The sequence below is a fragment of the Coregonus clupeaformis genome, unplaced genomic scaffold (assembly GCF_020615455.1).
Source record: "Coregonus clupeaformis isolate EN_2021a unplaced genomic scaffold, ASM2061545v1 scaf2717, whole genome shotgun sequence".
In the NCBI taxonomy this organism is placed as follows: Eukaryota; Metazoa; Chordata; class Actinopteri; order Salmoniformes; family Salmonidae; genus Coregonus; species Coregonus clupeaformis.
Genome location: NW_025536171.1, coordinates 23,146 through 38,105, shown reverse-complemented (window position 1 = coordinate 38,105; position 14,960 = coordinate 23,146). Strand labels below are relative to the sequence as shown.

The window sequence follows — 14,960 nt, the reverse complement described above, 5'->3', positions numbered from 1 at the left end:
TCCCGAGTATCCTATTATCCTGGGTCACCCTTGGCTATGCAGACATAATCCCCAGATCGACTGGCCTACTGGCACCATTCTAAGCTGGGGTCCCACTTGCCAACTCACCTGCATGCTTCAGAGTCCCTCAGCCCCTAGTACCCAGTTTCAAGAGTCTGTTGACGTCTCCCGAGTCCCCAGTGTTTACCATCGGTTCAAGGCAGTGTTCAGCAAGGCCCGGGCTACTTCCTTACCGCCTCATCGCACGTATGACTGTGCCATTGATCTACTCCCTGGGTGCTGCCCTCCTAGAGGTCGGATCTTTTCCTTGTCCTCCCCGAGCACGCAGCTATGGACACCTACATTAAGGAGTCCTTGGCAGCCGGCCTCATCTATGCCTCTACTTCCCCGGCTGGGGCGGGCTTCTTTTTTGTTGAAAAGAAAGACGGGGGTCTTAGGCCTTGTATTGATTACCGGGGGACTCAACAAGATCACGGTTCGAATCGATACCCCCTTCCTCTCATGGCCACTGCTTTTGAGCTGCTTCAAGGGGCTTCCATTTTTACTAAACTGGATCTCCGCAATGCTTACCATCTCGTGCGGATCCGGCAAGGAGACGAATGGAAGACGGCGTTTCAACACGCCCACGGGCACTATGAATATCGGGTGATGCCGTTCGGGCTCACCAATGCCCCCGCAGTATTCCAAGCCCTGATTAATGATGTTCTCCGGGATATGCTTAATCTGTTCGTCTTCGTGTACCTGGACGATATCCTCATCTTCTCGAGGTCACAGAAGGAGCATGAGGGGCATGTTAGCAGGGTTCTCCAGAGGCTCCTTGACAATCACCTCTACGTTAAACCTGAGAAGTGTGAATTTCATGTTTCTCAGACTCAGTTTCTCAGGGTTTATTGTCACTCCCGGGCACCTAGAGATGGATCCCAAGAAGGTCAAAGCGGTCCACTGCTGGCCCACACCTGCCACGGTCAAGGAGGTTCAACGGTTCATTGGCTTTTCTAACTTCTATCGGAAGTTCATTAAGAATTTCAGCTCGGTGGTAGCCCCCTTGACGACGCTTACCAAGGGAGGAGGGACCAAGATTCACTGGGGTCCGGAAGCAGCAGGGGCCTTCGAGGATCTCAAGCGCCGCTTCACTTCTGCTCCGATTCTGGTGATCCCTGACCCAGAAAGACCTTTCGTGGTGGAGGTGGACGCCTCAGAGGTGGGGGGTGGGAGCCGTCCTGTCACAGAGGGGTGAGGATGGGAGATTACACCCTTGTGCCTTCATGTCTCGCCGCCTGTCTGAGGCCGAGCGCAACTACCACGTGGGGGATCGAGAGTTGCTTGCGGTAAAACTGGCCTTGGAAGAGTGGCGCCATTGGCTTGAGGGGGCTCAGCACCCTTTCCAGGTTCTCACAGACCACAAGAACCTGGAATATCTCCAACAGGCTAAGCGGATGAACCCTCGGCAAGCACGATGGTCCCTTTTCTTTAATCGATTCCAGTTCCTCCTGTCTTACCGACCTGGCACCAAGAACGTCAAGCCGGATGCCCTGTCTCGAGCCTATTCTCCCGAGGTACAAGAGAAGCCCTTGGCATCGATTATTCCGAGGTCTAGGATCGTCGCACCTCTTCAGTGGGAACTAGAAAGAGGGGTACGAGAAGCCCTTGTCCATGAGCCCGATCCAGGCGGTGGTCCTGCCGGTCGCCTGTACGTTCCTCTCTCTGTTCGGGCCCGTGTCTTGCAGTGGGGTCATGAGTCGCCCTTGACATGCCATCCAGGCAGTGCTCGCACACTGGAATTCCTCCGACGGCGGTTTTGGTGGCCGTCCATCAAGAAGGACGTGCAGGTCTATGTTGAGGCCTGCCCTGTGTGCAACCAGGGAAAGTCGACACGCCAGCGACCCCAGGGACTGCTCCATCCCTTACCTGTTCCTCGAAGGCCATGGTCACACCTTTCTCTGGACTTTGTTACGGGACTTCCTCCATCCCAGGGCAACACCGTCATCCTAGTGGTGGTAGACCGGTTCTCTAAGGCTGCCCGGTTTATTCCCCTGCCCAAGCTGCCCTCGGCTAAGGAGACTGCTGAGCTCCTCATGAACCATGTCTTCCGGATATTTGGTATTCCCCCTGGACGTGGTCTCCGACCGAGGTCCCCAATTCTCGTCCCCGGTTTTGGGGGGCCTTCTGCAGGCTTATTGGGGCCACAGCCAGCCTATCGTCGGGGTTCCATCCAGAGTCTAATGGCCAAACGGAACGGATTAATCAGGATCTGGAGACCACCCTGCGGTGTATGGCGGCCAGTAATCCCACGTCTTGGGCCACCTATATCATTTGGGCTGAATATGCCCACAACACCCTCCAGTCCTCAGCCACCGGATTGTCCCCCTTCGAATGCCAGTTCGGTTACAACCCTCCATTATTTCCAGAGGAAGAGGCGCAAGTTGGTGTTCCCTCGGCCCAGCGCTTTGTCCAACGCTGTAGGCGGACCTGGAAGAAGGCCAGGTGTACCCTCCTTCGGACCTCCCAGAGATACCAAAGTCAGGCTAATCGCCACCGCCGGACGGCCCCTAGTTTCCGAGCTGGTCAGAGAGTTTGGTTGGCCACTAAGAACCTGCCCCTCCGGGTCGAATCCAAGAAGCTTTCCCAGAGATACATTGGCCCTTTCCGCATAGCTAGAAAAGTTAACCCTGTTTCTTATCGTTTGGTTCTCCCTCGCTCCCTTAGAATTAACCCCACTTTCCATGTTTCACTACTTAAACCTGTCTTGTCTTCTCCCTTTGCCCCCCCACGCAGACCCCCGCCACCTCCCAGGATCATTGACGGCCAGCCAGCCTACACAGTCCGCCGGATACTGGACTCCCGGAGGGTCCAGAACTCTCTGCAGTATCTGGTGGACTGGGAGGGCTACGGGCCAGAGGAGCGCTCCTGGGTTCCAGCCAGGGACATCCTGGACCCAGGTTTGATCCGAGATTTTCGCACCCTGAGGCCAGGGTGTTCTGGAAGGAACGTCAGGAGTCGTTCCTAGAGGAGGGGGTCCTGTCAGCTTCCTGCCTCCTGTTTGTCTCCCGGGCCTCTAGAGGTCATCTGTGTTCCCCTCTGCCTTAGTTCTTCCTCGTGTGTCCTTATTAGCTTGATCCAGGTCACCTGTGCCTTGTTTCCCCTAGAGTATTTTAGCTGTGTGTTTTCCCCTTGTTTCTCACTTGGTTTTTGAGTCCTGGCTATGTGTCTCCTGCTTTGTCCCACCGTGTCTTTCCAAGTAAGGTTTTCTAAGTTATCTTTAGTTTGTTTTTCTCCCCTCGTGGAGTTATTTTGTTTTGCCTCCTGTTTTGTTACTCTACCTCTGTTAATATACCTCTTTCTGAGAAGAACTTTTGTTGGACTATTTTTGAAGTGCGAAGAACCTTTGTTTTTACATTAAATCTACTTGCCTGGAGTATTGCCTTGGGTGTTTCATTTGGGTCCAACTATACCTCCTCTGTGGCTAAGGGGTAGAACCCCCAGCTCTCCACATCTGAGACCGGAGTCCAAGCCCAGCTTGTGACAGCCGAAGTCAAGGATCGGTAGGATAGTCAGTTTTACGAGGGCATGTTTGGCAGCATGAGTGAAGGAGGCTTTGTTGCGAAATAGGAAGCGATTCTAGATTTAACTTTGGATTGGAGATTCTTAATGTGAGTCTGGAAGGAGAGTTTACAGTCTAACCAGACACCTAGGTATTTGTAGTTGTCCACATACTCTAGGTCAGACCCGTCGAGAGTAGTGATTCTAGTCGGGTGGGCGGGTGCCAGCAGCGTTCGATTGAAGAGTAAGCATTTAGTTTTACTAGTGTTTAAGAGCAGTTGGAGGCTACTGAAGGAGTGTTGTATGGCATTGAAGCTCATTTAGAGGTTTGTTAACACAGTGTCCAATGAAGGGCCAGATGTATACAAAATGGTGTCGTCTGCGTAGAGGTGGAACTGAGAGTCACCAGCAGCAAGAGCGACATCATTGATATACACAGAGAAAAGAGTCGGCCCAAGAATTGAACCCTTTGGCACCCCCATAGAGACTGCCATAGGTCCAGACAACAGGCCCTCCGATTTGACACATTGAACTATATCTGAGAAGTAGTTGGTGAATAATAATAACTGGTACAATGCAATACATTTTTTGAAATTATGTGATTCAAATGAGCAATGCCCATTGAAATATCATCAGCAAAATTTCAGCAAAATTAAAGATCGAATCCCAGCTAAACACAGCATTTGACATTGATCTGCGCCACTCTCTGTGTATGTGTCCGATTTTGAAGCACCAAAGTGTTCCATTGTCTACACATTGAACATGCGTTGCTACTGCTGGCTATAAATGTCTGCTCCCAGGCTCCAACTCTAGCCTGACCCAGTTCTCCAGCCCAGTCTGCGTTATCTGATGCAGTAAGTCTGGACTCACAGAGTCATGGTCCCCTGGGCTGCATTAGTGCCCACTGCCCAGCTCATAATGAAAAGATTTGGGCAGTGGTTGACATGGTGCCAGTGGATGACGTGGAGGAAGGTTTTTAGACTTGGCTGGATTTCTGTTGACCTTTGACCCTAGAGGTCACAGAGTGACCGGTAGTCCCTTGTTCTGTTACAAATCAAATCTTTACATTAAAAACTTAAAACATGTTGTAGAAGATAAATAACTTAACACCTCACTATAAGCAAACTGAATGTGACAATGGTTATCTGCTGCTGGTAGGCAAATGCATTATTCTCCCCAATTGGTAGTTACAGTCTTGTCCCATCGCTGCAACTCCCGTACGGGAGAGAGAGACGAAGGTCCATTGCCACACATCCTCCGAAACACGACCCCGCCAAGCCGCTCTGCTTCTTGACACACTGCTCACTTAACCCAGAAGCCAGCCGCACCAATGTGTCGGCGGGAAACACCGTACAACTGGCGACCGATGTCAGCGTGCATGCGCCCAGCCCGCCGCAAGGAGTTGCTAGAGCACAACGGGACAAGGACATCCCGGCCGACCAAACCCTCCCCTAACCAGGATGACGCTGAGCCAATTGTGCGCCACCTCATGGGTCTCCCGGTCGCAGCCAACTGCGACACAGCCTGGGATCGAACCCAGGTCTGTAGTGACACCTCTAGCACTGCGATGCAGTGCCTTAGACCACTGCGCCACTCAGGAGGCCAGCAAATGCATTCTTACAGTTGTTGGCATGAAGGGAAATCTTAGATGTTAAAATAGACTGAAACATAGGCTAATGTATATGAAATATGTATACAATCTTCATGAAAAAAATGTGGTCCTGTATCAAAGACAGTCATTTATTTCCAATAAATCACATTAAATGCTCTGTGATTTATAGATTACAAGATGGATCAGTGTGATATTACACTCCAAATCTGTCACGGACGGCTGCTGATGGTCATATATTTGTGTGATTCTGTGATCAAGGCTGAGGCTTTCCACAGAAATCCCAGCTTTCCACGCTCATCTTGACCGACGGAGCCGGGAAGGTTACAGTAATACGGAGGAGCAGCCAGGGCTTGGGAGCAAGGCAGGCGGGGAAATAGTTCGGACATGCCTGGCATCCAACATGAGCCCAGATAGAGCTGTCTGCTGAGATTAAAGTTAACCACAGACACTGATGCCATAACGGATCTCGGAGTGTAAAGTCAGAGTTTAAAGTGGCCTAAAAATGCTGCAGCAATATAAGGCGGTGGCTGACAGAAATGTCTTCATAACCATCTTATGAAATGGAACGGACTGCTACAGTCGTTGGTTAATTGTCTTTAGCCTACTTACATTATGTAGGCCTATGCACTGTAGCCTTGAATCAAGTAGCCTTGAATCTCCTGAATCTGGATAGAGACAAAACCTTGTCATATCTCATTCTCATTAGATCACTTATCATTTCATAGGAGTGGCATGGCACTGGAGTCACATAACATTCAGATGTAACCTACTCATGTCAAACAAATTGCACAATCAATGTCACATGACCTTCCAAAATTAGATTACAATATCTCCATCATAGGTCATAGCCACAAAATGACAGTTTCAATTCCAGTGCTTTACTTTACTTCAACATCCCAAGTGTTAGCCATCAATAACCATAATTTACAAATGGATGGAAAATCGACAAATGTAGGTTATGTGAGGAGAGAGAGAGAGAGAGAGAGAGAGAGAGAGAGAGAGAGAGAGAGAGAGAAAACCATGTAAGCCAGAAGGATACATTTAACCTTCTACAGCTGGCAAAGGCAGACTGTTACAGCTGTGTTGACAGCCTCTGACCTGCAGTCAAATCTCCCTTTTACTTTTAGTGGGCCTATGTTTTTAATTTACAGTAAATCCCAGGGCTGACTTTTAACAACAGCATTTAAGATCCCCATGGAAAATAAACTTGTGATACAGCAAGCCAAACATCCAATGTAAAATTAATGCACCACAGAGAACATCTTGAAATAAAAATTCTAAATACCCATAGACACTGCAATCAATTTACATAAGAGCAGAGCTTTTCGAACCATGTTAATTATGGGTTGTCTACTGTCTTCTTGCTAGGAATAACTTATACTGTAGCTACTGTTAACTTAATGGGCCAGTCCTAGCCTACTGTAGGTCAGCTTTCATGTCAGTTTGGCGAGGAATTTATCTTCTTCACACAGAGGCGCGGTTGGGGTGGGGACAGATTTCTGCGTCACAAAGTTATGAGCATAGGACAAAAATACACAGACGTCAAGAAAGGAGGTGAGCCAACCAAGATGAATTAAAAAGTTATTTGTGTCTACTGTTTTGCTGTAGCTAGTTAGTTAAAGTATACATAGGACATTTATAGAAGTTGACCAATTTTGTCGAAAATAGTTGGTACTTCTGTGTTCTATATTTTTGCCCAAATGTTAGCTAGCTAACTTTCTTAGCTAGCTAGCATTGCGTTCAACCAAGCAAGGACAGGTAGGTAGCCAGCTCAGCTAGCTAACTGTTAGCTAGCTAACATGAGTTCTCCTTTGGAGTAGGAGTAGCTAGCTAGAATATCAATTTGCGTAGCCCTGGCTTCAATACCTCATTGTCTAAGTATTGAAGGCAGTACACCTGCAAGAGGTGTGCACAAATAAAGGATGTCTAGCTAGTAACTTCGTTAGCCTGCGAGGAGGAGGAGTAGTAGTAGTAGTAGTAGTAGTAGTAGTAGTAGTAGTAGTAGTAGTAGAGTTAGCTAGTTAGTTAGTTAGCTAGCTAGCTAGCTATAGCAGTTATAAGCAGGTTGCATTAGCTAGCTAGCTAGTTTGCCAGTTGAATCAAGTAGTACATCAGTGTTAATTTGTGTCAATAACAAAATCATCTTTACATTGAATGCTGCACAGACACAATTGTCTATTGATAGACATGTGACACTGTTAGTGACCTTTTGTTTTTTTCAGCGCAGGACAGGATGCCCCAGGAGGAGATGAAGAAGCCTCTAATATGGGGTGGTGCCAGCCCCAGCCCCAGACACCTCAAAACCTCAATTTCCGATCCAGGTACCCCCTTGGTTGGCATCCTGGGCACAGGTGACTTGTCCCGCTCCTTAGCCACCGGGCTGGTAGCTTCCGGGTACCGGGTGGTGGTGGGCAGCCGCAACCCCAAGCGCTGTGCCTCCTCTTTCCCGAGGAGGCTGAGGTGACCACCCAGCACCAGGCTGCCACCCAGGCCGACCTGGTGTTCGTGGCCCTCTTCCCCGAGCACTACTCCACCCTGGCTGGGCTGAGGAGCCGCTAGTGGGGAAGATTCTGGTGGATGTTAGTAACGGTACTAAGATCAACAGGGATAAGCAGTCCCTACGCGGAGCAGCTGGCCGATATCTTCCCAGAGAGCAGTGTGGTGAAGGGCTTCAATGTGATCTCGGCCTGGAGCCTGCAGACGGGGCCACGGGGACGGCAGCAGACAGGTAAGGCCTAAGTCCTCTGAACACACAACAGTGCCAGAGAAGAGACAGACAGACAGACATTACTACTCTGAATGACATTTGGACGTACAGTTTTTATATATTTTTTGCTCTAAACCGGACAATGTCTGCAGTTTATGTAATGTTAGATGTTTCACACATTCTCATCTTGCAACCATATTCTCACAGGTGTTGGTCATACGATGTCACTGTAGCTAAACGATGTGATGTAGGGTAGGCTATTGGTGAAGTATAGTGTCTCTTCAGTTGGGTTCTCCTTGGTGAAGATTCCCTTCCCTTAGCTGACACTCTTCTCTTTACTATCCAGGTGCTGATTTGCAGTGACAGCAGTAGGGCCAAGAGCGCTGTACTCCAGATCTGCCGCAGTCTAGGCTTCATCCCTGTTGACATGGGCCGCCTCTCCTCTGCCCAGGAGATAGAGAACACCCCCTGTACCTCTTCCCTTCGTGGCGTCTCCCTTGTCTCTCCACCCTCTGCCTTTTCCTCTTCTTCTACGCCTACAACTTCCTACGTGACGTCATCCACCCATACGCCACGGCGGGGAAGAGCGCATTCTACAAAATGCCGGTGGAGGTGGTAAACGTGACTCTCCCCTCGGTGGCCTTGGTGACCCTGGCTCTGGTCTACCTGCCGGGCCTCGTGGCTGCCTTCCTGCAGCTGTCGTGGGGCACCAAGTACAGGCGCTTCCCCAACTGGTTGGATCGCTGGCTGCAGCTTCGGAAGCAGTTGGGCCTCTGTGCCTTCCTCTGCGCAGCCCTGCATGCCGTCTATAGCCTGTGTTTGCCCATGCGCAGGTCTGCACGCTACAGTCTGCTCAATGCTGCCTTCAAACAGGTGAGAAAGCGTCATCAAACTATTTATGAATAGTGTAGCCTACATACTATAAATGAATTAGTATTGAAGTATAAATGTATGGGTCTAAACATAAGCATTAAAAACATTTCTACTCATCAGCATTTATAACGTTTTCAATATGGTAAAACATTTGTAATGGATTATGCATATTATAGTGTAACCACCTGACCTCACAGTAAGCAACAATGTGTGTTTGCTGTGCAGGTGAAGGCAGGCCAGGAGGACTCGTGGGTAGAGGAGAAGGTGTGAAGGATGGAGCTGTATCTGTCTATAGGCATCCTGGCCCTGGGCCTGCTCTCTCTGCTGGCTATCTCCTCACTGCCCACCGTGGGCAAATCTCTCAACTGGAGGGAGTTCAGCTTCGTACAGGTCAGCACATTTGCACACACACACCTTTTCTGTGTACATGAGCAGTAAGTCAATGGAGCAGTCGAAGACTGGCAAAACCCATTAACATTGTAGCCTACTGTAGAAAGACAACCTCTGAGCTATGCGTGTCAACTCTTCTTCTCGCATGCCTCGGAATTCATAAAGGGGGAACTTTACTATAATGGTTCCATTTTCCAGGGATTTGTCCTTCTTTGGAGCTTTTAGAACTTCCCCTTCATATGTATGTTAAGCTGATCCAGTCGGCGCCAGATTAGTCACATGCTGCTAGTCCCTGTGATAAAAGGCCTGGGTTCTGCTTGGCCTGTCAGAATGGCCTGTCTGCCAACAGCCCGGAGCCGCAGTAAAACATTTGAGCATTATTCTCCATCAAGATTACAGTCTTGCAGTCCCTTAAGCTTGCAGCCAGCCAGACATAATGTAGTGAGTTCAGTCCTGCTGATTCATAGTGCGGACGACAGACGGACATGGCTTTAAGTGAGTTAGGCTGGTATTAGGAACTGTTAACTTGCCCAGACTTTCTTAACAGAGCCTTGTATAATTATTGGTAAAATGAGATGCATTAAGTATAAAAGTAATAAACATGTATACTGAACAAAAGTATAAATGCAACAATCTCAACGATTTTACTGAGTTACAGTTCTTATAAGGAAAATAGTCAATTTAAATAAATAAATTAGGCCCTAATCTATGGATTTCACATGACTGGGCAGCAGTGCAGCCATGGGTGGGCCCTGGAGGGAATAGGCTCACCCACTGGGAAGCCAGGCCCAGCCAATCAGAATGAGTTTTTCCCCCACAAAAGGGCTTTATTACGGACAGAAATACTCCTCAGCATACCCCCACCCTCCCTCTGACGATCCCGCAGGTGAAGAAGCCGGATGTGGAGTTCCTGGGCTGGTGTGGTTACATGTGGTCTGCGGTTGTGAGGCCAGTTGGATGTACTGCCAAATTCTGTAAAATTTTATTGGAGGCAGCTTATGGTAGAGAAATGAACATTCAATTCTCTGGCAACAGCTCTGGTGGACATTCCTGCAGTCAGCATGCCAATTGTACACTCCCTCAAAACTTGAGACATCTCTGGCATTGTGTTGTGACAAAACTGCACATTTTAAAGTGGCCTTTTATTGTCCTCAGCACAACGTGAACCTGTGTGATGATCATGCTGTTTAATCAGCTTCTTGATATGCCACACCTGTCAAGTGGATGGATTATCTTGGCAAAGGAGAAATGCTCACTAACAGGGATGTAAACAAATTTGTGCACAAAATGTAAGAAAAATAAGCTTTTTGTGCTTGTGGAACATTTCTGGGATTTTTTATTTCAGCTCATGAAACATGGGACCAACACTTTACATGTTGCGTTTATATTTTTGTTCAGTATACTTAGGGATGGGGATGAAATGGGTGAGTCACGACAGTGAACCTTCCCGCCTGTCAAGGGTAATTATAATTCAGCTGCTCTCTGTAGTGCCCTGTACTGTGCTAATAATTAGAGGGAACACACACACAGACACACACACGCGCTGACTACAGGGGCTCATTAAGGACAAATGTTGAGCTTGTAGGTCATACTGTCCCCCTTGGGCCTCTTTACTACACTCGTGAGCTAATATACAGTGGGGGAAAAAAGTATTTAGTCAGCCACCAATTGTGCAAGTTCTCCCACTTAAAAAGATGAGAGAGGCCTGTAATTTTCATCATAGGTACACGTCAACTATGACAGACAAAATGAGAAAAAAAATCCAGAAAATCACTTTGTAGGATTTTTAATGAATTTATTTGCAAACGATGGTGGAAAATAAGTATTTGGTCAATAACAAAAGTTTCTCAACTTTACTTTGTTATATACCCTTTGTTGGCAATGACACAGGTCAAACGTTTTCTGTAAGTCTTCACAAGGTTTTTCACACACTGTTGCTTGTATTTTGGCCCATTCCTCCATGCAGATCTCCTCTAGAGCAGTGATGTTTTGGGGGCTGTCGCTGGGCAACACAGACTTTCAACTCCCTCCAAAGATTTTCTATGGGGTTGAGATCTGGAGACTGGCTAGGCCACTCCAGGACCTTGAAATGCTTCTTACGAAGCCACTCCTTCGTTGCCCGGGCGGTGTGTTTGGGATCATTGTCATGCTGAAAGACCCAGCCACGTTTCATCTTCAATGCCCTTGCTGATGGAAGGAGGTTTTCACTCAAAATCTCACGATACATGGCCCCATTCATTCTTTCCTTTACACGGATCAGTCGTCCTGGTCCCTTTGCAGAAAAACAGCCCAAAAGCATGATGTTTCCACCCCCATGCTTCACAGTAGGTATGGTGTTAACTCAGCATTCTTTGTCCTCCAAACATGACGAGTTGAGTTTTTACCAAAAAGTTATATTTTGGTTTCATCTGACCATATGACATTCTACCAATCCTCTTCTGGATCATCCAAATGCACTAAAGACGGGCCTGGACATGTACTGGCTTAAGCAGGGGACACGTCTCGCACTGCAGGATTTGAGTCCCTGGCGGCGTAGTGTGTTACTGATGGTAGGCTTTGTTACTTTGGTCCCAGCTCTCTGCAGGTCATTCACTAGGTCCCCCGTGTGGTTCTGGGATTTTTGCTCACCGTTCTTGTGATCATTTTGACCCCACGGGGTGAGATCTTGCGTGGAGCCCCAGATTGAGGGAGATTATCAGTGGTCTTGTATGTCTTCCATTTCCTAATAATTGCTCCCACAGTTGATTTCTTCAAACCAAGCTGCTTACCTATTGCAGATTCAGTCTTCCCAGCCTGGTGCAAGTCTACAATTTTGTTTCTGGTGTCCTTTGACAGCTCTTTGGTCTTGGCCATTGTGGAGTTTGGAGTGTGACTGTTTGAGGTTGTGGACAGGTGTCTTTTATACTGATAACAAGTTCAAACAGGTGCCATTAATACAGGTAACTAGTGGAGGACAGAGGAGCCTCTTAAAGAAGAAGTTACAGGTCTGTGAGAGCCAGAAATCTTGCTTGTTTGTAGGTGACCAAATACTTATTTTCCACCATAATTTGCAAATAAATTCATTAAAAATCCTACAATGGGATTTTCTGGAATTTTTTTTCTCAATTTGTCTGTCATAGTTGACGTGTACCTATGATGAATATTACAGGCCTCTCATCTTTTTAAGTGGGAGAACTTGCACAATTGGTGGCTGACTAAATACTTTTTTTCCACACTGTACTGCACATATAATATACCACTCAAGTCACCACTTCCTTTCACCTCACTAAGATGTTGAGTTATTAGGTTATGTAGAAGGTTCAAAGGTCAACAGCCAGATCCCCGGTGTTCTGTACATCTGGGTAGGCCAACCTCGTTTGCATTTACAGTCTTTCATAAAGGGGTTTGATTGGGTATGGATGGAGTATTGGGGATTTATAAGTTCAGAAGTGTATTTTTTTTAAACGTTCAATATAAAATGGGCCATCACCATCGGATCTCACGACCTGACATTGTATTGAATTTAAAAAAACTGGATTTCAAACCAAATTAACTTATAGTGAGTACATCTGAAGCCGGCTATCACCCAGATTCAGTTCAATTCAAATACGTTTTCTCCCCTCTAGTCCAGACTTGGCTACACCGCCCTGGTGATGGCCACCCTCCACACGCTGACCTACGGCTGGGACCGGGGCTTGGACCCGGAGCAGTATCGCTTCTACCACCTTCCTGCTGGTGCTGGCCCTGCCGCTGGCTGTGCTGCTGGGGAGGCTGGCTCTGTCCCTGCCGTGTGTGGCTCTCCGGCTGAGTCGTATCAGGAGGGGTTGGGAGAAGAGCCGAGCCGATCCGCTTCACACTGCCTGAGGGACGCAGTGTAACGGGCCATCACAGGATGACATCAGTAATGTTTGAGAGAGATGCTTGGTTTAGTCTTACATGCAGGGTTGAATGAAGGAAGCATGGAAGACACACACACACACAGGCAAGTGGCGATGGGAGAGAAGTACTGACCGTGTCATTATAAGGGATGGAATATCACCAACAGTAGCCTTATGCATCAAAAACAATTTAGGGATTTCAATGGCCTTTGTTTTACTAGTGAACATGCTACTTGTTTGGATGCCATTTCATCTATAGCACTACTGTTTACCTTGGTATATTTATCAAGAGAAATGAACTATGGTTGTATTGCTCACTAAGCCTCCGGCACATGTACAGTTATGCATTTCGGAAATGGCTATTATAGTGCTGCTTTTAAATTTGCTGCCGCTACTCCCTTTAACTAAACTGGAAACCAGACATTGTCATTGTCTTCCTACTAGTCTCTTAGCCAGTCAAATACTGGGCATCCAATGCTATCACACAAATCAAAATAAAATACATTGTACTTGTAGTAGCCTCTGTCTCAGGCTTTCACTTCAATGTGAGCGAAGCCTGGGCATCTGAGGCTGTACTTGTAGTACTGTTAGATGCCTCAGCTCTGTCCTGCTCGCGCTGAATCTGGCTCAGCTGTCTGATTTGCCTGCCCTGACGCTAAGGTCAGTCAGAGCCAAAATGTTGCAACTCACAACAATGTCATCGGTTGTTTGGGGGTGTCATGCCTGCTTCTGCTGTGTAATCGCTTCTTACTGCTCGGAGATGTGTTTAGAAAATAGACCTTTATATTTTCTGCCTTAGATTATTGTTGCACTGTTTTTACGCGTCAATGAATGCACTATAATGTTTAGACTTTACCTGGTCAGAGTCTTTCAAAGATCAAATGTGTGTCAAAGATTGGAGAAATGTACTATCAAGTCCCAAATTGTTGCTGGCACCAAACCCAGTCGAGGATGGCTCATGTTTTGTTTCTGTGTTGAAGTTACACTGTGATATAGGTATAATTTAAATATGACATTGTATAAAATGTACTAATTTTATTGAATGATCAAATAAACCTGCTGTCATGGTGACTCAATGGTACATCTGAAATTGTAAGAGCTATTTTATATTCTCTGACTGTTAAAATTTTTTTCTTGCGTCACTTGTGGTTCTGTTAAATGTACTGAATTTCCATTGGTTTATCCACAAAATGAAATCAAAGACATGTATATTTTGATAGTGCTTATTTTCAGAATAAACACAGTATTTTCCACAACTTACCAATTCATTGTTATGTAGAAGTTCATGAATGTATTTTTATTGTCTCACTCCTTACTGACCTGGAGAGAGACTGTGGACACATGCTGTCCTCTTGTGGTAGCTATAGGCTAATGCATTTGTCACCTCTCATTTCATTGCTTTCCAATGGAATTTGAGATGTCACCACCACCTACTCAAGGGTTAAAGGTAAGACAACTCCCATATGAAATCACGGAAGTGAGCATTCCCACATGTAAGGAGTAGCTGGGTCTTTTTCTGGGGAACAACATGTCTATGGTAAACAGAAACCTCGTTATTTTTTGTTTTTATGTGCAGTAACTAACAATCATCTGTTTAAAATGTTAGATACCTTCTAGGTGTCATGCATTTCTTTTTAAAACAGTTTTTTTGCAGCGAATCTATTATGACGCTACTGCAAATAGCTTCGTGTAGACACATGCATTTTAACTGATGTGTGTGGCATATAGGACTGATTTTGTCATAGGGAGAATTTTTGGGGTGTTAAGGTATTCAACTTATTTTTAAGTCGGATACAAATATTTTGACACAATGTGGTGTGGAAGTATTTTCAGCATCCGCTGATTTACATATTATTCTCAGTATATAGGGGAAATTATGTGTGTGGTTTTGTTTAACTGACCTTGTGGTACCAGAAGTCCTCACAAGGATAGTAAAACAAGAACATTTTGACAAGTGGGGACTAAATACTATTTTAGGTTT

The 14,960-nt window shown here is 46.7% G+C and overlaps 1 pseudogene; it reads left to right on the top strand.

Annotated features, from left to right (window-relative positions):
- Positions 1-6,498: 6,498 nt before the first annotated feature.
- On the top strand, positions 6,499-13,981 carry LOC121565592 (annotated as a pseudogene).
- Positions 13,982-14,960: the final 979 nt, after the last annotated feature.